Here is a 26829-nt window from a genome sequence, read left to right on the forward strand (position 1 = left end):
ATTTATTTCTTTGACAGAGACACAGCGAGAGAGGGAACACAAGCAGGGGGAGTGGGAGAGGGAGAAGCAGGCTTCCCGTGGAGCAGGGAGCCCGATGCGGGGCTCGATCCCAGGACCCTGGGATCATGACCTGAGCCGAAGGCAGACGCTTAACGACTGAGCCACCCAGGCGCCCCTATCAGACACTTTTCAATATGATTTGGAAATCATTTTCTTTCTTGAAATATTAAACTGAATGTTTAAAATACAGTATAGTATGCAAAATAATGCACTAAGAAGTAAATTATCAGACCATAATTAAATTTGGATTAGAAGACGTAGTGGTGCTTCAAAACTTAAATATACAAATAAATACACAACTATATACAAACTAAATATACAATATATTCTCAGCTCAAAATCTAACCGTATGGGGCGCCTGGGTGGCTCAGTCGTTAAGCGTCTGCCTTCGGCTCAGGTCAGGATCCCAGGGCCCTGAGATCGAGCCCCACATCGGGCTCCCTGCTCTGCGGGAAGTCTGCTTCTCCCTCTCCCACTCTCCCTGCTTGGGTTCCCTCTCTCACTGTGTTTCTCTCTGTCAAATAAATAAATAAAATCTTTAAAAAAAAAATCTAACCGTATGCTAAGCAAAATAAGTCAGTCAGAAAAAGACAAATGCCATATGATTTCACTCACATGTGGAATTTAAGAAACAAAACAGATGAACATAGGGGAAGGGGAAAAAAAGAGAGGGAGGCAAACCTTAAGAGACTCTTAACTATAGAGAACAAACAGGGTTGCTGGAGGGGAGGTGGGCAGAGAATGGACTAATAAATGGGTGATAGGTATTAAGGAGTACACTTGTGATGAGCACTGGGTTTTACATATAAGTGATGAATCACTAAATTCTATTCCTGAAACCAATATTACATTATATGTTAACTAACTAGAATTTAAATAAAAACTTTTGAAAAAATCTAACAGTATTATGCTCTCAATATTTATTTTTTACTGAATTACAATTGACATACAATATCCTATTAGTTTCAGATGTGCAACACAATGATTTGATATTTTTACACATTACAAAATGATCCCCACAATAAGTCTAGTTAACATCTATCATAATACAAAGTTATTATTATTGACCATATACCTATGTGTACCCATATTTAAATTATCAATTGAGATATTAAAAATCAAACAAAATGTTTAAACTTTTATGTATAAAACAAGAGTATGTGCCTTGGAAAAAAAGCATTAGTTCTTCTACTGTACTAACTTTTCATATTTGTCTGTGCTATTTGTAAACCACTGCCCTCCAGAAAGTCACTCCAAAAACCTAAATGGCCAAAAATATTAATGACAATAAGGTTATACTGTCATGGAGCAAGTTTACTTCTAAGTGACTTGCAGAGTATAGAGTCTTTTAATACTGTAGTTGATCTGCACTAATACCAAAAGAAGAGATAAATAAGATTAAAGTTGACATGAAAGAGTAAATGTACCGAGGGCCTGAAAAAATAGACTATTTAGTCTGAAACTGAACAGAAGAGACATCTCAGGCTGAAAATTATATGGCTATATCAAACTCAGGCTTGGTTTGTTTTTTATCCCCACACTAATACTAACAAACTTTTTGGGAAAGAAAGATACCTGCATTTGGGGTAGGAGGGAGGTGTTTAAAAAAAAAAAAAAGCCTTTTGCAATCAAAGATGACTAATTAGTACTGCACACTCCTGAAAGATATAGAAATGTACACATAAAAAAAGTATAATTGAACATTAAGTCCAAAAAACAATGATTCACAAGTAATTTATAAGAAACAACTGCAATCAATGATTAGAACACAGAAAAGGCATATTTCAACCTCTTGGTTAATACCTTAATATTACTTATTATGCAGAGCGAGATTTACCGTAAAAGTAAAGAAGCTTAAGCTTCAGGGCCCTCATTTAAACTGGCCCCTGACAAGACCAGTGATATTTCAAAGCCATAATATGAAAATCTCTAGAGGAGTGTGAAGCCAAAAAAATAGGAAAAAATTAAAAATGTTATGCTATTTTTCTGAATTTTGTGACATTTGTGCTATTTTTCAACTTTTAAAAATATGTCATTTGTTGTAATTTATTTTCTCTATTTGTTTTCATCTCTAATTTTGTATTCATAATTTTATATTCTTTTTCTTTAAAAAGCCCCTGTTGTGGGGCACCAGGGTGGCTCAGTCAGTTAGATGTCTGCCTTTGGCTCAGGTCATGATCCCAGGGTCCTGTGTTGGGCTCCCTGCTCAGCAAGGAGGTCTGCTTCTCTTCCTCTCCCTCTGCCCCTGCTCATGTGTTGTCTCTCTCACTCACTCTCAAATAAATAATCTTAAAAAAAAAAAAAGTGCCCCTGTTGTTAAGCATTTCAAGTACCAATGAATAATTTAGCCTGCCTCATACTTTTAGTACCACTGTATTAAAGACCTGTTTGAAGATCTCTCCTCTTATCACAGATTTTGAGTTTTCATCACCAGGTATAACAAACCAAGGCGTGGGTCAAATTTCAGTGGAATTTTATTTGAACTTTTATCTCTTAAAACCATTTTCGGGGCGCCTGGGTATAAGCATCTGCTTTCGGCTCAGGTCATGATCCCAGGGTCCTGGGATCGAGCCCCACATCGGGCTCCCTGCTCAGCAGGAAGCCTGCTTCTCCCTCTCCCACTCCCCCCTGCTTGTGTTCCCTCTCTCACTGTGTCTCTCTCCATCAAATAAATAAATAAAATCTTTAAAACAACAACAACAACAACAACCATTTTCAAGGGGCGCCTGGGTGGCTCAGTCATTAAGCGTCTGCCTTTGGCTCAGGTCATGATCCCAGGGTCCTGGAATCAAGCCCCACATTGGGCTTCCTGCTCGGCGGGAAGCCTGCTTCTCCTTCTCCCACTCCCCCTGCTTGTGTTCCCTCTCTCACTGTCTCTCTCTCTCCCTGTCAAATAATAAATAAATAAAAATCTTAAAAAAAAAATTTTCAATCAGAGAGAAATAACAGATTAAAAAAAAGTGATGAAATGGAAAAGAACATCTCATGGATAGGTGATATATGTATAAAAAAACAGATTCATTTGCAATGACATTATCTCTTTAAGCAAGATGGGATACGGCTAAACAGTAAGAATATAATCAAAAATAATTCAGCAAGGGGCGCCTGGGTGGCTCAGTCATTAAGTGTCTGCCTTCGGCTCGGGTCATGATCCCAGGGTCCTGGGATTGAGCCCTGCATCGGGCTCCCTGCTCCGCGGGAAGCCTGCTTCTCCCTCTCCCACTCCCCCTGTTTGTGTGCCCTCTCTCACTGTGTCTCTGTCAAATAAATAAAATCTTTAAAAAAAAAAAAATAGTTGAGCAAGCTACTGGTAACTAAGAGTGAAGAAGGCTGACAGAAAACAGGAAACTATGAAATCAAAGAGAAGAGTGGTTAAAAAACATCCAAGGAGACAGTTCTTCAAAATGTTAACATAGAACTACCATATGACCAGCAATTTCACTCCTAGGTATATACCCAGGAAAAATGAAGACGTATGTTCACAGCAGCATTATTCATAACAGTCAAAAAGTGAAAGCCACACAAATGTCTATCAGTTGATGAATGAATAAATAAAATGAGGGGGAGTAAAATAGATAAAAATTAAGAGGCACAAACTTCCAGCTATAAAATAAGTCATGGAGATGAAAAGTACAGCATAAGTAATCAATAATATTACAATAACATTGTATGATGACAAATGGTAATTATACTTATCATGGGGAGCAGAGTATTGCATAGAATTTTTGAATAAATATGTTGTACACCTGAAACTAATATAGCATTGTATGTTAATTTTACTTCAATTTTTAAAAATTGAATAGAAATTATGGGGCGCCTGGGTGGCTCGGTCATTAAGCATCTGCCTTCGGCTCAGGTCATGATCCCAGGGTGCCGGGATCAAGTCCCGCATTGGGCTCCCCCCTCGGCAGGAAGCCTGCTTCTTCTCCCTGTCCTACTCCCCCTGCTTGTGTTCCCTCTCTCACTATCTCTCTCTCTGTCAAATAAATAAATAAAATCTTTTAAAAAAAAATTGAATAGAAATTAAAAATAAAATGTGGTATATCCATACAATGTAATATTATTCAGCAAAAAAGGGAATGAGCTATTGATACATGCTACCATGTGGATAAATCCTGAAAATTCTATGCTAAGTGAAAGAAGCCAGTCACAAAAGGCCACATATTGTATGATTCTATTTATATAAAATGCCCAGAACAGGCCAATCAATAGAAACATAGTTAGTGGTTGCCTAGTGCTAGGGTTGCAGAGTAGGGAATGGGGATCGACTGCTAATGGGCTTGGGGTTTCTTTTTGGGGAGACAAGAATGTTCTAAAATTATACTGAGATGATGGCTCCAAAACCCTGTGAACATACTAGGAAACACTGAATTATACTAGAAATGTATGGTATATACATTTATACCATGAATTGTATGGTATGTAAATTATACCTCAATAAACCTGTCCAAAAAAATAAATAAAAGCCGGGCGCCTGGGTGGCTCAGATGGTTAAGCGTCTGCCTTCGGCTCAGGTCATGATCCCAGGGTCCTAGGATCGAGTCCCGCATCGGGCTCTCTGCTCCTTGGGAGCCTGCTTCTCCCTCTGCATCTCTCTCTGTCTCTCATGAATAAATAAATAAAATCTTAAATAAATAAATAAATAAATAAATAAATAAAAGCAAGCCAAGGTCACAACATATATGTCAAAGTACAAGCTGGATTAAAGGAATGTCATTTAAAATAATAATAATAATAATTAGTTTCTACTTGTTAAGTGCCCACTGTGTGCTAGGTACTATGTTAAGCATATTACGTTTTACAGTTGACTCTTAAACAACATGGGTTTGAACTACACAGGTCCACTTATATGTGGATTTTTTTGATAAATAGAGTATTGTAAGTATATTTCCCTTCCTTATGATTTTCTTAATAACATTTTCTTTTCTCTAGTTTACTTTATTATAAGAATTCATATATAATACATATAATATACAAAATACATGTTAATCTACCATGTATCGGTAAGGCTTTTGGTCAACAGTAGGCTATTAGTAATAGCCAATTCCATTTTTAAAAATTGAATAAAAATTAAAAATAAATTGGTAATTAGATATTCTATGAGTAACTGTGGTCTCTCCTAAGGGCTGTAGTTAAGTTTTGGAGAGTCAAAAGTTATACATGGATTTTTGACCATGCAGGGGGTCAGTGTCCCTAACCCCCAGTTTGTTCAAGGGTCAACTATTTCTAATCTTTTCAGTAGTTCTAAAAAGTAGGTTTATAATGTTAAATGTTGTATAAATTTAACAGATGAAGAAACTGAAAAACAGGAAGGATAACTTGCCCAATTACACACAGCTAATCAATATCAGAGCCAGGATTCTAAACCAGGTCTGTGAATCCAAAGGTCTTTGGCTCTAATGCTCTGGCTATCTTAGAAATAAACTCAGGAACCTTGTATCAATAGCCTAGTTCCATATCCTCTTCCAGAATTAATAGTCTGTGATACAAAGGCCACCTCCTTTAACATTTAAACTCAGCCTCCTCGGGGCACCAGGTGTTCCTCCTGATCACACCAAGCTATGTTTATCACCACTGTTCTCAGCCAAACTTTGGACCTGATTAAGTACTAGAATCTCCTCAAGCAAAACTCTGAGATAAAATTACAACAAACGAAAAGGTATCTCCTTGGGTATCACGTGGTGTTAAGAATTAAGGAATGGGAAGGGAATATTCAGAGAGCTATTTTGTGCCAAATTACTAAACTATGATCAGAGATTATGAAACCCCCCTCCCGCCTTTAGCCCCAAATCCCTCTACTGTTTGTGTTTCTCTTCGGTGATTGGTTTTTAGATATTCTATGAGTACCTGTGGTCTCTTCTAAGGGCTGTATAGACCTGTTATTGATCACAAGCAAGAAATGGGTCTTCTCTCAGATATAACCATAGGCTGGCAAGATAGAGAATCCCTTTGTCCCCTGAGCCTTCTCCTGTGGCTTTAGAGCAATCTAGATATGTTGCTGGTGGCACTCCCAGGTTGAAGAGTTAGAGATGGCTTCTGCCACTAGAAGATAGGTATATGTGTTAGAGTCAAGAAGGAAGGTATCCCAATAAAAGACCACAAATTGAAAAGGAGTTTTATCTTGTGAGCCAGATTATATCAAAGCATACTAGTAAATTGTGTTTATTTCCCTTTTGTATCTCCTAGCCTTTAGTAAAGTACTAAATGTTCCAGCCTGGTCTCAGCTGTGTGCTTCAGGAGTATTAAGAGAAGACTCACCTCCGGGGCAGAAAATTAAAGAGAAAGCAGTACTCCCTGAGGTCAGCAAGGCATTCCTCAGAAGGTCAATCTTCGGGAACAAAAGTCCTTGCTGTGAGCTCCAATTATTCCACCCCATGTGCAAAAGCTCCTTCTAAAGCCAACTTTGGAGGTTCCTGACTTTTATTTATTAAAATAGAAAGCAGTTTTTTCCCTGTCAAAAACAACCTTACTGTAAACCCAGGTCTATCTGATTCCAAAACTCCTCTCTTTATTGGCTGCTACATCACACTGCCTCCGAAATACTATTAATAGAAAACTGTTCAGCAAGAGTATGGGAGAGAATCACTTAAGAAAGGAGGAGGAAGGAAGAAAGGGAGGGTAGAAGAGGGAAGGAGAAAAAGGGAAAGAGGAAGGGATTTCACCAAAGCAATAAAAACTCATTGTGAATTGAATGTCAAAGATGGAAAATTTACATTTAATATATGCACTTAGCATATATGGACAGTAGTACCTGATCTATAGCTAGCATTTGATATGTGTTAATTCCCTTCCTTAGGAACAAAGACAAGAGCTAACTAGAAAAATGCTGTTTTAAGTTTTGGCTTTTGAAGAAGTTCAAAGCAATGATACTAAGAACAGATACCCAACAAAAACAAAAAACCTCTGTATTTCCTTACTGAAAAATTATTCCATAGCTAAAAAGAACCCAGAATTGGGGTGACTCTAAAGTTATACATCACTTTGCTGATGTATAACTTTTCAAACAAAAAGAGGAATGCACTCTTTCACTTCTCCAATGTTTAAATGCAGAAATATATGCAAATTCATGAATTCGTTAAACTGCACAATCATTTGCGTTTTTATTACATTACGACAATAAGGTGTCTCTTCTTGCATCTGCTAAAAGTCACAAAGATTCAAGGCACTTCAGATTTCAGGTGGCTTGTGTACAAGCTCCCCTGCAAAAATACCCTCCCAACGAACATCAGCCAAACCCCTTCCTGTTTTTCAACCTCGTATGTTTACTTTCATATCTGCTGCAAAAGATAAAAGCAACAATGGGGACATCAACCACATGATCGTGTCCTACCAAACCGGAAACGAAGCTATGAAACCAGAGTTGCTGTGAAATGGGTCTTTAGAAAACTCACACACAGGCTTAAAAATATTACAGTATAAGTCTGAATCAAATCCAAAGATCATCACCAGACAAAACCATATTTATTTCTGTATAGCTATATTCATTTACATCTAATAATCATATAGACACATAGACACACAATTTAAGTAGAAAAAATATATGGGTCAAGATGCAAAAATTATTTTTCTTACCCATAGATTATTTCCCATCTCCATGAGGCCATATTTTATCAAGGGGAAAAGGGACCTAACACTGAGTATCTGCAGGTAACAGGCACACCATAAAGTTTGTTTTTCTTTGTCATTACTATGTATTCTGTATAATGTAGGTATGATCCTCATTTTACAGAAGAGGGGAAACTAAGCCATGGATAAGTACTTTCACAAGAGCACAATCATTAAGAAATCATTAGCTTTGGGTGCCTGGGTGGCTCAGTCGTTAAGCGTCTGCCTTCGGCTCAGGTCATAATCCCAGGGAACTGGGATCGCGCCCCGCATCAGGCTCCCTGCTCGGCGGGAAGCCTGCTTCTCTCTCTCCCACTCCCCCTGCTTGTGTTCCCTCTCTCACTATGTCTCTCTCTGTCAAATAAATAAAATCTTAAAAAAAAAAAAAAAATCATTAGCTTTAACAGAAGGCCTGTATCCAAATCTCTCCTTCCCCACTTGCTCATGGACATACTGAGTAAGCAAAGGTGCAGCCATAAAGAATGTGGCTTTGAAGACAATTTTCACTTGCTAGTTGTGCGATTTTGTACAAGTTACTTTTTAACCTGCTACCTGAAATGTAAAATAGGATTAATCACACCTGCTGCATAGGTGTTGCGGTGAGGTCTAAATGCAAAAATAATGGCTAACATTTGTCTAGTGCCAATGTTCTGACTACTTTACATATATTAGCTCATTTAATCATTATGACAACCTTAAAAGGTACAAATATTTTTATCATCTCCACGTTATATAATAAACACTGAGGTACAGAAATTAAGTAATTTGCCCAAGGTCACCAGCTAAAGAGTGACACAACTAGAATTTAAAATCAGGCATTCTAGCCCTGGAGCTCATACTCTTTAACACCTATGTCATTATCTATAAACCACACAGCACAGAGCTCAGCTCATAATAGGTCATCAATAAATACTAGCATTATTATTTTATCTCCCATATAATACCACCCAGTAAATAGTCACTGAAATGTATTAAATCAAGTAGAAGAGACAGAATTTTAATCTAGGTTTTGCCCTGTGCTTTTCCCCATAACTACATGTCTTTCCACAACACAGTGCCTCTAAAATTTTTTGTGCATGCCCAGTCATTTCTACTAATACTAGATCATTAAACTTTCTTAGGACAGGGGTCACGTCTTTACATTATTGTGATCACATACACCCACAAGGTCCTGCTCATTGTGAATAATCAATTAATATGCATGAAATGAATGAACATGTCATTCCTCTGCTCAAAATGCTCCCAAGAACTCCTGTCTCAGAAAAAAATGCAAAGTCTATAGCATAGCCAATAAGGCACTACATGAAACGCTCCTTCTCCTGCCTCAACCTTTCTGAATTCCATTTTCCCCTAGATCATTTTGATCCCACCACACTGGCTTACTTAATGTTTCTCAAACACACCAAATATGCTTAACCTTTGTGCTGATTGTTCTTCTGCCTGGAATGCTCTTCTCTAGATAGCATTCAGGACTCCGCTCAAAAGTCACCTTACCCGAGAGGTTGTCTCTGACCACTCCCTACTATCTAAAGTATCCACCCCACCTCCCTCACTCTTTGTCCCCTTATCCTACTTGGCCTGATCCTCAGGGAAATCTAATTTTACTTTACCCCTGATTTGTATACATGTTTATTATCTGTTCTCTCCAACTAAAATGTAAGCTCCAGAAGAACAGACACTTCTTCTACTCTACTCTATTCACTGTGTGTCCCAGTGCAATTAGGACAGTGCTTGGTAAATAGCAGATGATCGGGGCGCCTGGGTGGCTCAGTCAGTTGGGTGACTGACTCTTGATTTTGGCTCAGGTCATGATCTCGGGATCCTGGGATGGAGCCTCACATCAGGCTCTGCACTCAGTGGGGAGTCTGCTTGAGGATGCTCTCTCTCCCTCTCCCCCTCCCCCCTCTAAAATAAATAAATAAATCTTTAAAAAAATAGATGAGTGTTATGATGAGCGCTGGGTGTTATATGCAACTAATGAATCACTGAACACTCCATCAAAAACTAATGATGTACTACTATATGTTGGCGAATTGAACATAATAATAAAAAATTTTTAGAAATAGATGATCAATATTTATTAAATTAATAAATGGTAGATGTATTAGCTATCTATTGTTATACTACAAATTACCCCCAAAACGGGGCACCTGGCTGGCTCTGTCGGTGAAACACGCAGCTCTTGATCTTGGGGTTGTAAATTCGAGCCCCACATTGGGTATAGAGATTACTTAAAAATAAAATCTCAAAAACAAAAAAATTACCCCCAAAACTTGGTGGCTTAAAACAACAAACATTTATTATTTCAATTTCTGTGGATCAAGAATTCAAGCATGACTTAGCTGGATGCCTTTGGCTCAGGGTCTCTCATGACGTTGCAGTCAAGTGTCAACCACGTTTGCATTCAACTCAAGGCTCAAGTCTGCCTGAAGAATCTACTTCCCAGCTCACTCACATGGCTGTTATCAGACCTCAGAAGATCTGCTTCCAAGCTCACTTACATTGCTGCTGACAGACTTGGTTTCTCACCACGTGGGCCTCTTTATAGGCTGCCTGTACATTCTTAGGCTATGGCAGCTGGTGATCCGAGTGACAGGAAAAGAGCCAGAAAGTGCCCAAGAGGAGAGGGACAAAGACAAAAGCCACAGCCTTTTGTAACCTAATCTTGGAAGTAACATCCCACTACTTGTGCTGTATTCTATTCATTAGAAGTTAAGTCACCAGGTCCAGGTCACACTCAAGGGGAAGAGATTACACAAGGGCATGAATACCAGGAGGCAGGAATCACTGGGGACCATCTTAAAGGCTGCCTACCACAATAGGCATAATAAAAGTCTAAAAACCAAACAAAACAGGAATACCTTGCCCTTTGGCCACCTGATATATTCTTTAGTATATTTATTTATAAATGATGCTATGATCACTATGCAATCATTTACCCCAGTACTAGTCTTTTCAGTCCTACAAACACCAGTGTTCATTAATGGTCATATTAGAGACAAACAACTAGCAAGAATAAGAATAAGTCAACAAAAATAGCATCTGGAAAACAGGAATTACTGGATGAATCTTGCTAAGTAGAGGACAATAATCTCTTAAAACAGGGATTGGATACTGGGGTACCTCGGTGGCTTAGTGAGTTGAGCGTCCAACACTTGATCTCAGCTCAGGTCTGGATCTCAGGGTTATGAGTTCAAGCCCTACGTTGGGCTCCATGCCACATACACACACACACATACACACATACACACATACTGTCAATCAATATAATAAAATATATATAATTATATATCAATATATATAATATCTACCAATACACAATCCATATATATGGTTGCTATTATGGAAATATTGTTAATTTTCTTAGGCATAATAATGGTATTGTAGTTATGTAGGATAATGTCTTTGTTTGTAGGATATGCATACCAAAACGTTTTAGGAGTAAAGTGTCATGATATCTGTGACTTACTTTCCAAAAAAATATGACACACACACACATACATAGAGAGGGAATCAGAAGCAATCAGAATTACAACCCAGGTCGTAAATCTTAATTATCCTGGGAAATCATATTCTCACTATACTTCTGTATGACTAGTGTGTCCCCTATGTTATGTATCTAGCTACTGTTCTATACAATATCTGTGTTTGGGGGATGAGGATGAAATGAAAGACATGATATTGACCCTCTGCCCCCCAGAAGCTGGCAATCTCATTGGGGAATAGCAGTTTCATATACAATATAAAACAACACACAACAGGGCACCTGGGAGGCTCAGTCGGTTAAGCGTCCGGATTGGGCTCCCTGCTACGCAGGGAGTCTGCTTCTCCCTCTACCCCACCTCCCACTCATTCTCTCAATCTCTCTCTCTCAAATAAATAAAATCTTTTTTTAAAAATTTTAAAAACCACACAATAAATCTGATATATAACAAATAAATACTGCAAGAGTTCAGAAAAGGATACCAACAAACCTTCAGAGAATAAATATCTTTGAAACCTCTTTCCTCTAACAGGTTTCTTATTGTTGGCATCCTTTCCCTTAAGTACTTCTCCTTTACTTTATCTACTTGGCAACAACTGACTACTATTTCCTACCTTTTAACAAAATTATCTGGAGACCATCTAAAAATAAAATACATGTTTTGCCCGTTTAGAACACAGGATATGATTTTTAAATACTATTTACATTTTCACTGGAAAAAAACACTAAATATGCTATGTGGATTTTCTGGCCTTCAAAAGCAACTATGTTATTTCAAGAGTTGAGGATGCCAGAAAGCTTGAAGATTTAAAAATAACCTCACAAAGAGCTCATTTCCAACACCAGATGGAAAGAAATTACTCTAAAGACACACGTGTGGGAGGACATATATACAACATCATATGACACCATGCGAAAGGTTTATATAATTACATAATACCGTCAAAATTAGCAGGACTCTCAGGTAGTAAGTTAGCAACAGTGTCAATTCTCTGAATCATTAAAAAAGATAAAGGGCAAGAAACAGCGAGTGGGTGGTAGCAAAAAAAAATAAAAGCCTTCTCTTTAAGATGGTTGACAGGTAAAATTTGAGGGCTTGGGATGTCTGTCTGGCTCAGTCGGTGGAGCATGAAACTCTTGATCTCAGGGGCTGTGGGTTCGAGCCCCATGTTGGGTGTAGAGATTACTTAAAAATAAAATCTCTTTTAAAAATAAATAAACAAAAATTAAAAATAAATGAGTAAATAAAATTTGAGGGCTTAAATCCTTGGAGCTCTTGACAGTTCTGCCTGTGTCTATATGGTCAAAACTAGACGGAAACATTTATTTTGATAACCTGTCCCAAACGTATCATCGAAGTGAAACACTTCTCACTTTAATATATGTAGAACTTAGAATTGGTAAATGAAAATACTTGACATATAGGGGCACCGGGTGGCTCAGTCGTTAGGCATCTGCCTTTGGCTCAGGTCATGATCCCAGGGTCCTGGGATTGAGACCCGCCAGCAGGCTCCCCCGCTTGGCACCATCAGGCTCCCCGCTTGGCGCCATCAGGCTCCCCGCTTGGCGAGGAGCCGGCTTCTCCCTCTCCCTCGGTCTGCTGCTCCCCCTATTTGTGCTCTCTCTGTCTCTCTCTCTGTGTCAAATAAATAAGTAAAATCTTAAAAAAAAAAAACAACTTGACATATACATTAAAATGGCAATTCTTTGTAAGATGATGTATTCAAAGATACACTGTTAAGATCTCATTGTGTTGGGGCGCCTGGGTGGCTCAGTCACTAAGCGTCTGCCTTCGGCTCAGGTCATGATCCCAGCGTCCTGGGATCGAGCCCCGCATTGGGCTCCCTGGTTGGGGGGAAGCCTGCTTCTCCCTCTCCCACTCCCCCTGCTTGTGTTCCCTCTTTCGCTGTGTCTCTCTCTGTCAAATAAATAAATACAATATTAAAAAAAAAAAAAACTCATTGTGCTAAAATGATTTTAATAGGGCTATTTAATTTATATAAGCATTTAAGTAATAGCTGAATAGCAATCACAACTCAACCTTGACATAGTACTATATATTCATAAATTACCAAGAGTATACATTTCTACTTTACTTAATGGTCACAGGCTTAAATTTAACCAATTCAAAATAATCCTATGCTTTAATGTTGTTAAATCACTGAGAATTATTCATAACTCTTATAACTTTTTTATGACTTAATGCAGATATTATCAAAATAGAATATAAAAGTTTTCTGAATGAATATTAATGTAGAAAGTATTTAAACCTCAGTCTGTGTTGTATCCAGTGGTACAATTCAGACATTTAGAGTGCCTACCAAAAGTTGGTTGGGATTAGGATACTTTTTGCAGAGGATGGAAGGCACAAGAAGCAGACAAGCTTCATTTATAAATCAAAATTAACTTCAGGAGTAAATATTATATCCTATTTTATTTTATCTTATTATTTCCACCTATTTCCAAAAATAATTGAGGTGTTCCTGTTCCTATTATTAGATAATATTATTAGATAACAGAATTATACATATACATTGAATATATTGAAAAAATTAGATAATATTAATAGAGCATCTACTGCTTCTTCCAATCTTATTTATCAATATAAATATTTAGTCATAGTTCCTACCTATTCCATCAGACAGTTTTGCCTCTTCCTACCCACTCTGCCAAGATTACTTTAACCCTACCCAAGGCTCCACTCCACATAGCTCTGAAACAATTTTAATTTCTACAAACAGAGATTCTCTTGAGAATTGAATGATAGAAGAGGGCCCAGATTAGTTCAGTGGCAGTGACCCAAAGAACCCTCAACCATGAGAGGGAGACGGCAATAAATAATCACAGTTTAATCCATATGGATTTATCCTGGAGATAATCAAGAGATAACTGCAATAGGAGAATTGGTCTTAGTAAGTACAATAACAAAATAAGAAAATAAACATGATGCCAGACCGGCTCTGGAATTTCATATACAAGGGACCTTTAGGGATAGCATATTTATTTAGGGTGACTTTGGAGGAAGCTGATAAAGATTAGGGGGTAGGGTATATTAAAGTCTTTCCAAATCATTCCTTGAATTGTATTGACCACACCCAGTATTGGTATTTTGCTTTTCTTTAAGGTCCAAAGAGCTAGCCAATTTATTTTCAAATACTTCAAGGTGGATACAATCCCATTTAAATAAAAAATAATTAACAAAAATAAGTATAAACAGACTTTCATCATAATCAGATTCTCTCACTAAACTTTCCTAAAACCAACATGTGAAGTACTGTCAGTGAGGCAGTTAATTCTAAATAAGATCCGCACTCAAAATAAAATATCAAAGTTCTCCTTCCTAATGCCTTCAGTTTCTGAATACTATATATTGCTATAGCTCCGTTAATCTTTCTCACTGTGTATTCATTAACTAGCAGCAGAGTAAATCAAAATACTAATTTAACTCAGTGTGTACACCAGAGTATTTGTTACACTGCATTTTACTGAACATACCATGAATCTACTCATAAAAAGGACACACAGTAAGCCACCAGTGACATAACAAACATAAATAAAAAGCAAAAATTAACACATATATTTAGAATCTGGCTCTTCTCTACCTAAAAGCTCTTATAAATACAACAAATCGACTACCTTCCAAAAATTCTAAATTCTCTACATAAATAAGGCATTTACCATAACTGGTAAATTCAGAGGCCTCTTTTAAAAGTTTTAAGTTTCATCATTGGGGTATTAGAGAAAAAAACAAAGTTGTTCATAAGAAAAAAGTTCTTAAAATTATTATTGCTTAGCTCACAAATAAAATAAGGTGATTCCATTCTGAAGCAATAGAGGAAAAAACAAGTTCTTTAGAGGTAGGGATGAATCTGCATCTGAACATGCCATGTGACCAATCAGGAATCTGATAAGACTTGGAAAAATACACCGGCAGTACTTGAGCTGGCCAGCTCCTTAGATAACAGGGAAACAGAACTGTGGTCTAAACATGTGCTCCTCTTGATTTCAGAACCAAATTCAGCACCCCCCTCCCCATGGCCATTGAGAGACTAAAGTTATAAAATCAGATCACCAATATTAAACTGGATTTGGACATTCAGAAAACAATATATGCAAGCCCTATCACTCACATCACAAATTATAGACCATATATTTTAAAATCACAATCTATGGATGTGCATATCAAAATACCTGCAGAGAATTCAAGAATCCTGTGACTTTTATTTTTTTTTTTTTAAGATTTTTATTTATTCATTTGAGACACAGAGATACAGAGAGAGAAAGAGCATGAGCAGGGGGAGAGGCAGAGGGAGAGGGAGAAGCAGGCTCCCCGCTGAGCCAGGAGCCTGACATGGGGCTCAATCCCAGGACCCTGAGATCATGACCTGAGCTGAAGGCAGACGCTTAACCATCCGAGCCACCCAGGCGCCCCAAGAATCCTGTGACTTTTAGCCAACACTTCTGACAGACTTAACTCTGAAGCTTTCTTAGCAAAAGTAGGAAGGAAACCAAATAACACTATAAGCACACCATCTCCCATAATATGAATTTGTTTAAAATTAAGACCATAAAAACTGAAGAATGAGATGGAAGTCTAGCTCTGTAATTTCCAAAAATGTTAAACTCAAGCTGCACACAAGAAAACATCACACTGGTGAACTCTAAATGTAGGGCACAAACCTGACAAAAAAAATAACAGGAAAAAATATATAGGTCATACCTCAACAAATGCCATGACCATTTTTTTTCAGAGGAGACAGGAATCACTTAAAATCATTTGTTAATTTAGGGGTCCTTGGGTGGCTCAGTTGGTTGTGTCGGACTCCTGATTTCAGCTCAGGTCATGATGTCAGGGTTGTGAGATCAAGGCCCCGAGTGGGGCTCTACACTCAGTGCAGAGTCCGCTAAAGATTCTCCCTCACCCTCTCCCTCTGCCCCTGCTCTCTCTCTCTAAAATAAAGAAATAAAATCTTCAAAAAAATAAAATCATGTGTTAATTTAGATATTAGCTTAAAAGAGAGAGCGCGCACACAGAAGCGCACAAGCAGGGGGAGCGGCAGGCAGAGGGAGAAGCAGGCTTCCCACTGAGCAAGGAGCCCGATGTGGGGCTTGATCCCAGGACCCTGGGATCATGACCTGAGCCAAAGGTAGACGCTTAACCAACTGAGCCACCCAGGCGTCCCAGCTTAGAAGTGTTTCATAAGGAAAAAAGAAAGAAGATAAGATAAAAGCACTTTTAAATATGCCAAGAGGAAAATTTGTGCATTACTTTGCTAATATATAAATTATTATATTATGTTATTTTATATTTTATATTGAGTATAAGCCTAGTTTAAAACAGGTTTGTTCAACATATCTACTACTTGAAAACAACAAATATGATTTGAGTGTTTAATAAACATTAAGGAAATGTTGACCCTTAGACCACCAAGAGAAGAGAAGAGATACATAAAGCAAGCAAGAGACTGACCTAAAAGATGGGTCTGTTAGCTTAGTCTATTTCTTTTTTTTTTATTTATTTATTTGAGAGAGAGAGAGCGTGCGAGAAAACAAGCAGAGGGAGCTGCAGAGGGAGAGGGAGAAGCAGGCTCCCCGCTGAGCGGGAGCCCGATGCGGGGCTCCAACCCAGGACCCTGAGATCACTACCCAAGCCAAAGGCAGATGCTTAACCGACTGAGCCACCCAGGCGCCCCTAGCTTAGTCTATTTCTATTAGCTTAGCCTATTTGCTGACAGCCAGAGTTTCCAAGCATTAAACTTAAACTCATCGACTGGTAGAGAGCTCTTAGCTCTGAGTAGAATGGAAGCCCTAAGCAGTTTTCTTAATGCACCATCGGCCATCATCTACTACTAAGGGCTACACATATCGATGGGACACTTAGGACCTAAATCCTTTTAATAAACAGCAGCTAAAGAAAACTGAACTAGCTGGCCATACAAATGAATCTCTTAAGAAAATTCAAAACAAAACAAAAAATTCCATCAAGTTCCTTCCACATATGGAACTTTTCCCCATACTTCAAATTACTAATATGGAGCATTTTTAAGGTAAAAGACCTGAAAACAGTCAGGAAGAACATATATGGAACTGCATAGCCAAAGACACACGGATGGGAAAGCACGAGTTATTACTGAACAGTTCTTCTTGGTTGAAAAATACAAGTAATAAGGAGAATAAAGGTAGAAAGGTAGATTGGGGACTTATCTATAAGATATTTGGTATATTTGGTATAAAACACGAGTATAAATGTCGGGAGAAATTTGGTGAGGCCTAAAAATTAAAAACATTTATTTCCAAGCCTGAATTCAATTATATAAGGGGAAAAAGTGTGATTTTGTTACTAGAAGAAAGAGAAATCAGAAGGTTAGCACACTGTGCTTGGGTTTGCCAGTGAGTTCACTTTTAATAGTGGCAAAGAAATACCCTACTTCAGTTTCCCCCAGAGAAATGAATAACTCCTGTGTTTACCTTAATTATAACCTTCTTGTAGAAAGCACTTTGAATTAGCACCTTGATTCCAAGGCAATCTGTTATAACCATTCAGTTATAACCATTTTTTTATCTGTCATTTATTGAGTGCTGACTGTGTGCCTGATACCCTGCTACTTACTCCACATGGATTATATTAATAACACCCCAAGAAACTATTCACAAAACCAAAAATTATACAGCTGGCAAAGAACTTATGATGTTTCCAACTTACAGAAAAGGGAAATGAAGAGTACATCAAGTTTCCACAAAAAGTAAGGGGGATATGTGTATCAACTGCTTGATTAAAAGCATAAGCCAGGGACGCCTGGGTGGCTCAGTTGGTTAAGCGTCTGCCTTCGGCTCAGGTCATGATCCCAGGGTCCTGGGATGATCCAGGCCCACATAGGGCTCCCTGCTCAGCAGGGAGCCTGCTTCTCCCTCTGCCTACTCTCCCCCTGCTTGTGCGCTCTCTCTCTCTCTCTGTCCAATAAATAAATAAAATCTTTTTAAAAAAATAAAAATAAATAAAAGCGTAAATCAACTAAAATCTTTGCCAGGACGGAGAATACAGAAAACAGTAGTGAGCAACAGCATATACAGTGTATCCTCAAGACAGCATAAATCCACTATAATAATATCCAAGACACTAGATATAACCATTTCTTGCAATTTTCCCCTAAAAACAGAAAGAACAAAATAGCAGCTGTGAAATCACCCAGACTACTAAAAAAAGGGGCTCGGCACCTCTTAAAAAAACAAAACAAAACACCTATCTCCTAATCAGCAGTACGTGCCAGAAAAAGACAAGTCCCCACAGACTAGCATTCATGGTAGGGCACAGTTAGAGGGACAACAGGATGACAGTGGCTATCATGTGGCCAGAAACCAATCCGTCAGCAATTTGTTGCACGTGAGATCACTTTCTCTCCAGAGAAGGCGCGTTCCTGGGGCGGATGGACCTGGTCTGGCAAGCCCCCACCCGGAACAATCGCCGGGTGGTGCCTCTCGCAGGGCGAGTCTACATCCAGCCCCCCCACAGGTAGAAGCAGCCCAGCAAGCAGGAGGAAATACTTCCAAGCCGACAGATGCAGGAACTGAAAAAGGAGGTCACGATGCTGAGAGAATAGATTTAACCCTTTGGTCACTGGGAACCGCGAAGACTAAGGGGAGCGCGGCAGAGCCCTCGGGGTCGGGGGAATTCTTTCAGCGGGGCGGGTGTCTCGGGCGGGAAGGCCTCACAGTCCTTCCAGGGCCCCCTCCAGCCCTCAGATCGTGCCAGACTTCTCCAGACAGCCCAGCCACCTCGCCACGAAGAAACTGCTCTGCGGCTGCACCCAACACCTTCGCCGCCCGGAACCCGCAATCCTCCTCGATTTGGTTTCCTTCCAAGACTCCTGCCGGTGGACAGTGATTGGCAGACCTCGTCAAAAACAGACCCCAAGCCCAACTTTGCAACGCTCCCTCGGCGCAGCCCCCGCCTCTTTCTTCTCGGGCCAGCCGCGTCCCGGCTGCAGCCCCTCAGCCTCCGGCGCGCAGAGGCCCCGGAGCCCGCGCCCCCGGCCCGGGGCCTGCGGGGGGCTGCAGACAAAGAGGCTGCGGCGCCGCCGCGGCCGCCAGGACCGTCCCCTCGGGGACAGCTCCGCGCCCCCCCCCCCCGCCCAACCCCGCTCGCGCGCCGCAGCCGCCTCGCCTCACCAGTGGTCCCCGGGGCCGGGGCTCCCGAGCCCGCCGCTGCAGAAGCCCGACGAACAATGGCAGGAGAAGGCGCCGGCGCCGAGACTCGGGCCCTCTGCGGCTCGCGGGCCCGCCGGCTGCTGGCGGACTGACTGACTGACTAACCCACCGGCGGAGGGAGGGAGCGAGCGAGCGAGTGAGCGAGCGAGCAGTCGGCCCCGGCGCGCGCCCTCCCGCCTTCCCTCTGTGAGGCGAGGCCGCCCGGCCCGCAGCCAGCCAGCCCGCGCGCGCCCCTCCCCCTCCGTTCGCCACAACATTGTAGTAAATTTCTATTGGACGGCGCCTGAGGGAGGGAGGGGGCCGGGCCCGCGGCCCGTCAACCCATTGGCTGAGGACAAGTTCTGGGCTCCTCTAGTTTCCCCCCTCCACTAGGCGGGTAAGGGCCGGGGAGGGGAAGGAAAAAGGGGAAAAGGCAAGGGGCTGGCCGCGTGTGCGCAAGCGCATCGAACTCGCCCTGGAGTCCGGGTGTTCCCGGCCCCTGCAGCACCCACGTGGGGAATGAGGCAGCTAGTGCCCGGGACCGAGGTGAGGCCCTTTCCGCCGGGAGGAGGCCCAGGTAAGAGGCCGAGATTTGAAAGCCTCAAGGAAAGCCCAGGGCTGATTGCCCACTAATGCACCTCATGACCTTGGGTAAGTCACTCAGGTTCTCTGGGCCTCAGTTTCCCCATCTACTAACTTGATGGTGTCTAGGCGCCATTCACACCTTGACATTCGTGGAGGCCTTACCTTTCCTGGCAGCTGTGTAAGGCCCAACACGGAAGCTGAATGTCGTGGCCACGCCAAGATTTCACCTATCTTTTGCATTTAAGGGTCTCCTTATTCCACCTTGGCACCCTCAAAATCATAAAGACCTAGCTTCCGAGGTCTGTACTCCAGCTGAACTTAAGGTTGCTCTGACAGCCTGATGTGCCTTTATTTCCTTTCAGAAGTTTCAGAGGCCCCTTGACCCTTCACACTCCCTGCCAGGCTAGACTCTGAAAATCAGGCTGGGACCCCACAGAACAGAATGAAGGCTCATGTTTTAAGCAAGGTCCCTATAAGGTAAGATAGGTTCTGGTATTCCCATTCTAGAGATGAAGACACTGAGGCAGAGAGGCTTAGACCTCTGACCTGCCAGGATAAGAAGCCAGGCCATCTGACATCAGAACCTGCCTATGCAAGCTTCACCGTCTCCAGGTATCTGATCACAGCCCCCTCCCATCAGCAGCTCAGCCTCTAGAAACAGACACGTGGGTTCAATTCCCAGCCTCCAGCCCTCCCTCATTGTTTGGACTTCTCTGTGTCTGTTTCTAGCCCCATAAAAGGGGATAATGATAGTTCTACCTCATAAGAGTTATTGTAAGAATTAAATCAGTTAAAATATGTAAAGGGCTTAGAACAGTACCTAGCTCATAGTAAGATCTACATAAGTGTTCATTATTACTGCTATTCAGAGACTAAGATATGGACTGAGAGGTGTGGAGCAGGCTGACATAATATGTTTGTTAAGCTCTCAATCGTTGTCAGCACTGAGCTGAGCACATTGCATGAATTATCTGTTTGAAACATCCTAAGTGAACCACTTGAGGACTACCTGACTACCCTATCTAAAACAGCCTCCACCCACACACCCTTGCCCTGCTTTTTTTTTTTTAAGATTTTATTTTTAAGTAATCTGAACACCCAACATGGGGCTCGAACTCACAACCCCGAGAACAAGAGTCACATGCTCTACCAACTGAGCCAGACAGGCACCACCACCCCCTTTTATTTTAAGATTTTATTTTCACCTTGCCCTGCTTTAATTTGCTTCATAGTCCTTACTTCTACCTGACTTTCTATATATTTAATTATTTGTTGCTCCTCTAAATACATTTTTGCAGTTTAGATCCACTAAATGACAAGAGGAGAGGGATTTTGCCCCTCTTATTCATTTTCCAGAACAGTGCATACTCAATATTTGTTGAACAAGTGAACAAAATTATCCCCATTTTATAGATAGGACGCTGAAGCCTAGTAAGGACAGGTGACTTGGCTAGGGTCATTCTGTGTACTTGAGGCGAAGCACCTATTCTTGAATATTCTGGTCCCCTGCCTCAGGTTCTCAGGTTAAGCCATACTTTTGATTCAGGGAACTCTACCCTACCATGTCTGTGCCTAAGAGGCTTCCTCCATATCAGACCTGGAAATCTGGTACCAAGAAGGATAAATCCTGAAAATCAATCACCAGATGGCTCGGCATGACCACTATGTTATCCAGCAAATTCAGATTCATAAAAACCAATAGTCTCTATGCTATAAAGTGCTAGCCAACGACACATCATATTTAAAAAGGCTTGTTTGGATGAATGGAGTATGTAGTACTTAGCAATCATCACCCTGAAAAAAAGTAGGGGTCTCAGGCTAAGAAAAAAATAGCTAGACTAAGGCAGGTATAAACCACTCATATTCAGAGTGCTCTGCAACACCACACCAAAAACTGTTGGCATAGGCTTTAGAATCACAAAGACCTGAATTCCAGTCTTCGCTTTCAGTTCTTAGCCTGGAGATGAAAGGGCTTTGTCTAAAGTATTATGCATACATGACTGGTTTTGTTATTAATTAGGTTATATACCATCACCTATTAGGCGAAGTGCTCAACCCCTGAGTGTAGCTGGGCCCACCACACAGTAGGGAGTGGGGGGATAAGTAATGCCCAGTCTGAAGGCAGAGAAACTACCCAAACTACCCGTAATCATGTGCCCAGCTGCCCTCTCAGAAGAGGCCTCTGCAAACCAGACATCCAGTTCCAGTTCACCCTGCAGAGGCAGCCCCTGGGTCCCAAGGGTAAAGGTCCCAAGCACCATCCCTGAGGCTGATTTTCCAGGCAGAAACTCAGCTCCCTGCCTGCCTGCGTCATGCTCACATCTGGGTGGCGGTTGCGCCATACTCCAAACCCCAGGTTGGGGTCTTTAGGGGCCATCTCCATCCCGCCTGCCAGCTGAGCCCACCACTGCCTCCTCCACCACCCCTCCTGTTCCCTCCTAGGGAATACAAGCCCTGCTAGCTGCCTGTCAGCCCCTGGAGCGGTCAAGGGCACTAAGAAAAAAAAAAAAGAAAGGAAGAAAAAAGATGGTTTGAAAGGGTCGTAATCCTTTCCCATTGCAAACTGAGCTCAAACACCAGCTACACAGAAGAGGGTGAAATTAGGTGGTGACCAGTGGGGAAGGCCAGGGATGGTAGCTGGGGCCTCCAATGACCTGGAAGAGATGAGGTTGGGAGAGAGTGGGGGTAGAGTGGGGGAAACAGTTGGGAGTCTGAACCATTCCCAAATCTGGGACGTGGGCGGATTAGGGACACAGCTAGCCTTACGCCCCAGTGACAGGGCTCATGGAAAACATTTGTCTGTTGTGCAGGGTGGCAAGAGATGAAGAGGGTTTTGAAAAGCTGGGCCTGCCAACAAAGTGTTCTGAACAGTCACTAGTGAATAAAAACCAATCCTCGTAACAAAAGTACATGAAGTAGCGTTGTCTTTCCATCCTGCCCATGGTCATAAAATTGCAGTCATTTTAGACCTTTTAAATACAAATGATAAATAGGCTATGATAAGGAAAATTACTGTTCATACAGTGGTATGCCTTTCTAGGCAATTATTTTTAGTAGTAGTTCTTGAATTATTCATAGAAAATATAGTTAAATAAGGGGCTCCACTCAGTCAGTGGAGCGTGTGACTCTTGGTCTCAGGGTTGTGAGTTGGAGCCCCAGGTTGGGTGTAGAGATTGCTTAAAAATGAAATCTTTATTTAAAAAAAAAGAAAAAAAGGAAAGAAGAAAATACAGTTAAATAAGAAGAAAAAAATTTATATCACCACAAAATCATCAACCAGAAATAACTACCATCAATATTTTGGTGGGGGACTTCCCTTCTAGTACCTTATCTTACATGAATACTTTTTCTGTATATTAAATTAAGTCATATGAAATTGCTGATTGTATAAGTAAAAAATGGTCAAGCAGCAGCCACTGTGTATAGTTCAACCTAATGCTTTTTTCAAATTTAAATCATACTGTTTGGGGACTGAGTTTTCCCACCTAATAATATACTGTGACATTTGCATCACCATTTTTAACAGTGCCCTCAAGTGGATATACCATAATTTAGTTAACCCAGATGTCCAACATTTAGGTTTATTGCCCATCTTTATCTCTTTTACTCCACAAACATCCTTTTATCTAAGCATACGTATGATTTTTTTTTTTTAGGATGCATAGACTGCAGGCTTTTTTTTTTTTAATTATTGCATACAAGGCTGCCTGTTCTGGTCATTTTTGAGATAAAGGCCAAAGAAATCAGCATATGCAGTAATTTTATACAATACCTTGTCTTTTGTATTTGAAAACACAGAGCAGGGTGCCTGGGTGGCTCAGTCGTTAAGTGTCTGCCTTCGGCTCAGGTCATGATCCCAGGATCCTGGGATCGAGCCCCTTATCGGGCTCCCTGCTCAGCGGGAAGCCTGCTTCTCCCTCTCCCTCTCCCCCTTCTTGTGTTCCCTCTCTCGCTGTCTCTCTCTCTCTGTCAAATAAATAAATAAAATCTTTTAAAAAAAAAAAAGAAAGAAAGAAAACACAGAGCATGCTTTGACCTCTATGACACAATGTACTTTGCTTGCAAAAATTGCATTAAGCTTGGTCCTAAAGCACATTAAGAACAAAAAATGTGACTGAAATACATACATTGGAGTTGGCGAGTTATGTCCTTTCTGCTGTGAAGACACTCCAAGAAACAAGGGGCAGAAGGGAAGGAAGTTGAAAGTATAAGAGGACCCAGTAGACGGTAGCTAAGACACTCCTCTAGGCTTCTCAATTCACAAAATGTTAGAATTGGCTAGGCCCTTAGAGATCATCAAGCCCAAGCTGCTAACTTTTAAACAGATTGGGAAGTGGGTGCAGAACTGGAAGGGACTTGTTCGAAGTCACACATCAGAGAGTAGCGAGCCCAGACTTGAGCACAAGTCTTCTGACCCTTACTACAGGATTCTGTTCCCTGCCTTCTTCTGAGCCCACCTACATTTCCCTTCCAAAGCTGCAGGCCAAACTAAATTTTACAACCATAAAAACCTAGGAATGTCTGAGCTGGAAGGGCCCTTAGAGATAACTTATTAATAAGAATAATGACAACTGCATTTATTAGGTATTTACTGAGTGCAGGGCACATTCTAAGTACTTTATATGCATTCATCGCGTTAAGCCTCATAGCGATCCTACAAAGTAATGTTACCCTCAACTGCAGTTGAAAAACCACAGCCCAGAAATGTGAGGTGATTTGCCCAACATCACACAGCTTAAACCAGGTCTGTCTGATACCACTGTCCTCTGCTGCTTCCATATCACTCTCAGAAAAGCAGTTTGGAAATGTTATGAATGAGCAACCCCAACCTCTGTCCCAAGACCCCAGGGAAAGGGTGTTGTGGCTGCTTCTGACTATAGCCCTAGGACATTCAAGGAGAGGACACAAGGATCTGGCCTCCCTGACCCTCCCCAACCCCCTTCTCTCGCCAGCTGGAGTGAGCCTAATGACCCTGATCCAGCAAAGCCTCCGGCTCACTCAAGCTTAACCCATTAATTCTCTCTCCCCAGGGCCAGGTATCCTCTAGGTCTAGAGGGTTTCCCAAGAAACAAGGGGAGAGACTCAGTGCCACCAGCTAGCTGAGCCCCTTCTAAAACGGGTAAAGTCAGCGTGGCCCAACCCTCACCGAGGAGAGGGCAGAGGAGGAACCACAGGGAAGCAGGCAGGACTGAGCACCTCCTTCCTATAGGCACTGGGGGTCGCAGAATGAACAAGATGAGTCCCGAACAATAAGAACAGTCACCATTACCGTCATCCCATAAATGGGTGATGGCAAGAAGAGGTAAAAGGAATGTGGGCTGTTGAGGCAGGCAGATCTGGGTTCAAATCAAAGTCCCACCACTGAGATGCCAAGTTGAGTCTACGAAAGTCCCTTCTCTTCTCTTCCTCATCTATAATATGCAGAAAACATGTGCCAAACACTGTGTACCAAGTACTTTTTATATACAGTACGTCAGTGAACCTTCACAATAGTCCCTTGAGGAAGGCATGACTATAATTTCCATTTTACAGATGAGGAAGCAAAACACTTATCCAAGATCACCCAGCTAATAAGTGTCCAAGACTGGATTCAAATCCACATCTGCCTGGCTTTATTGCTAGCACTCTTCTTACGGTTTACAGATTGCCTGCATTTCCACAATGGTCATTGTACTAATACCAGCAAAGATGTACAGTGTAGGGGTGCCTGGGTGGCTCAGTCATTAAGCATCTGCCTTCGGCTTAGGTCATGATCCCAGGATCCTGGGATCGAGTCCCACATCAGGCTCCCTGCTCAGCGGGAAGCCTGCTTCTCCCACTGCCTGCCGCTCCCCCTGCTTGTGTTCCCTCTCTCGCTGTGTCTCTCTCTGTCAAATAAATAAATAAAATCTTAAAAAAAAAAAAAAGATGTACAGTGTACTCGCTAGGTGCCTCAGTACTTACCTGCCTTCTCTTATTTAATTTTCACAACAACCCTGTGGAGTGGGTACTATTTTAACACCATCTTATAGCTTTGGAACTGAAGTCAGAGAGATGAGGCAGGTTGCCCAGTGTCATGTAGCTAGGGAGGGGCATAGTTGGGAAGCCAAGTTCGTCTGACTCCAGAACCCTATCCTTTGCCCACTACACTATCCCGCTCTTTCCAGTGAGGCCAGGTAGGTATCTCTATCTCTGACAGATGAGAAAGGTGAGGCCTTGCAAGAGATAGCGAGTTGTCTATGGTGACCCAACAACCAAGCAACTAAGCAGGGACTTAAACCCAGGGTTACTTCCCTCACCCATAATACTGAATTCTGAGCATCAGAAAATGCCCCTGTCCACTAGATATTTAGAAACCTTATACATAGCTCCCCCAGGGAAATTGGGGAACCACCCCCCCTTCTATACCAGGCAGAGAGAGCTGAGGGTGTAGAAGAGAAACTTTGCAGGATACTACCAAGGGAAGACAGTGGTAAGCTGGTTACCCAGGTGCCCAGAGCTTTGGACACCTCTCTCTTGGTCTGCCTAAGCCATGCACCCCTGGCTGGGAAGGGGGTAGTTACAGAGGAAGCTGCACGAGGCCTGGGCTTCCCCGGCTGGCACAGCTCTCTGCTGTGATTTCTGCTGAAAAACAAAAAGCTCAATCCTCTGGGCCTACGTGCTAATTACCAATAATGACATAATAACCATTGTGGGCCCAACAGCCAAACAGCCCCAACTAGAAATTCTGCATAGCTCAGGCTCAGGAACAAAAGATTTGGGCACTCCAACTGAAACTGATGCCCTGGCAGAAAATGTCAGAAGCAAAAGGGCTTTAGTGTTGACCCAGCCAAAGTATTATCTGACAAATGGAGAGGATGATGGCTACTCATACAATTACTTATTGAGAATTATTTATCTGCATAGCATAGTGCCAGACCCAGAGAGAAGAG

At 41.5% G+C, this 26829-nt stretch overlaps 1 protein-coding gene across 12 annotated transcripts in view; it reads right to left on the bottom strand.

The window, feature by feature from the left end:
- The window catches only part of EPB41 (erythrocyte membrane protein band 4.1), a 195453-nt gene that overhangs the window by 157480 nt on the left and 11144 nt on the right, over window positions 1-26829 (bottom strand). For 6 of the 12 annotated variants that reach the window (XM_032389724.1, XM_032389674.1, XM_032389752.1 and 3 more), the window contains exon 1: window positions 19316-19555. The exons of the other annotated variants lie outside the window; for them this stretch is intronic. The gene's annotated coding sequence lies outside the window, so the exon portion shown is untranslated. Of the gene's footprint in view, window positions 1-19315; window positions 19556-26829 lie in introns of those variants that run through there. 12 annotated transcript variants of the gene reach the window in all.

The sequence above is a fragment of the Phoca vitulina genome, unplaced genomic scaffold, assembly GCF_004348235.1.
Source record: "Phoca vitulina isolate PV1807 unplaced genomic scaffold, GSC_HSeal_1.0 scaffold2, whole genome shotgun sequence".
NCBI lineage: Eukaryota > Metazoa > Chordata > Mammalia > Carnivora > Phocidae > Phoca > Phoca vitulina.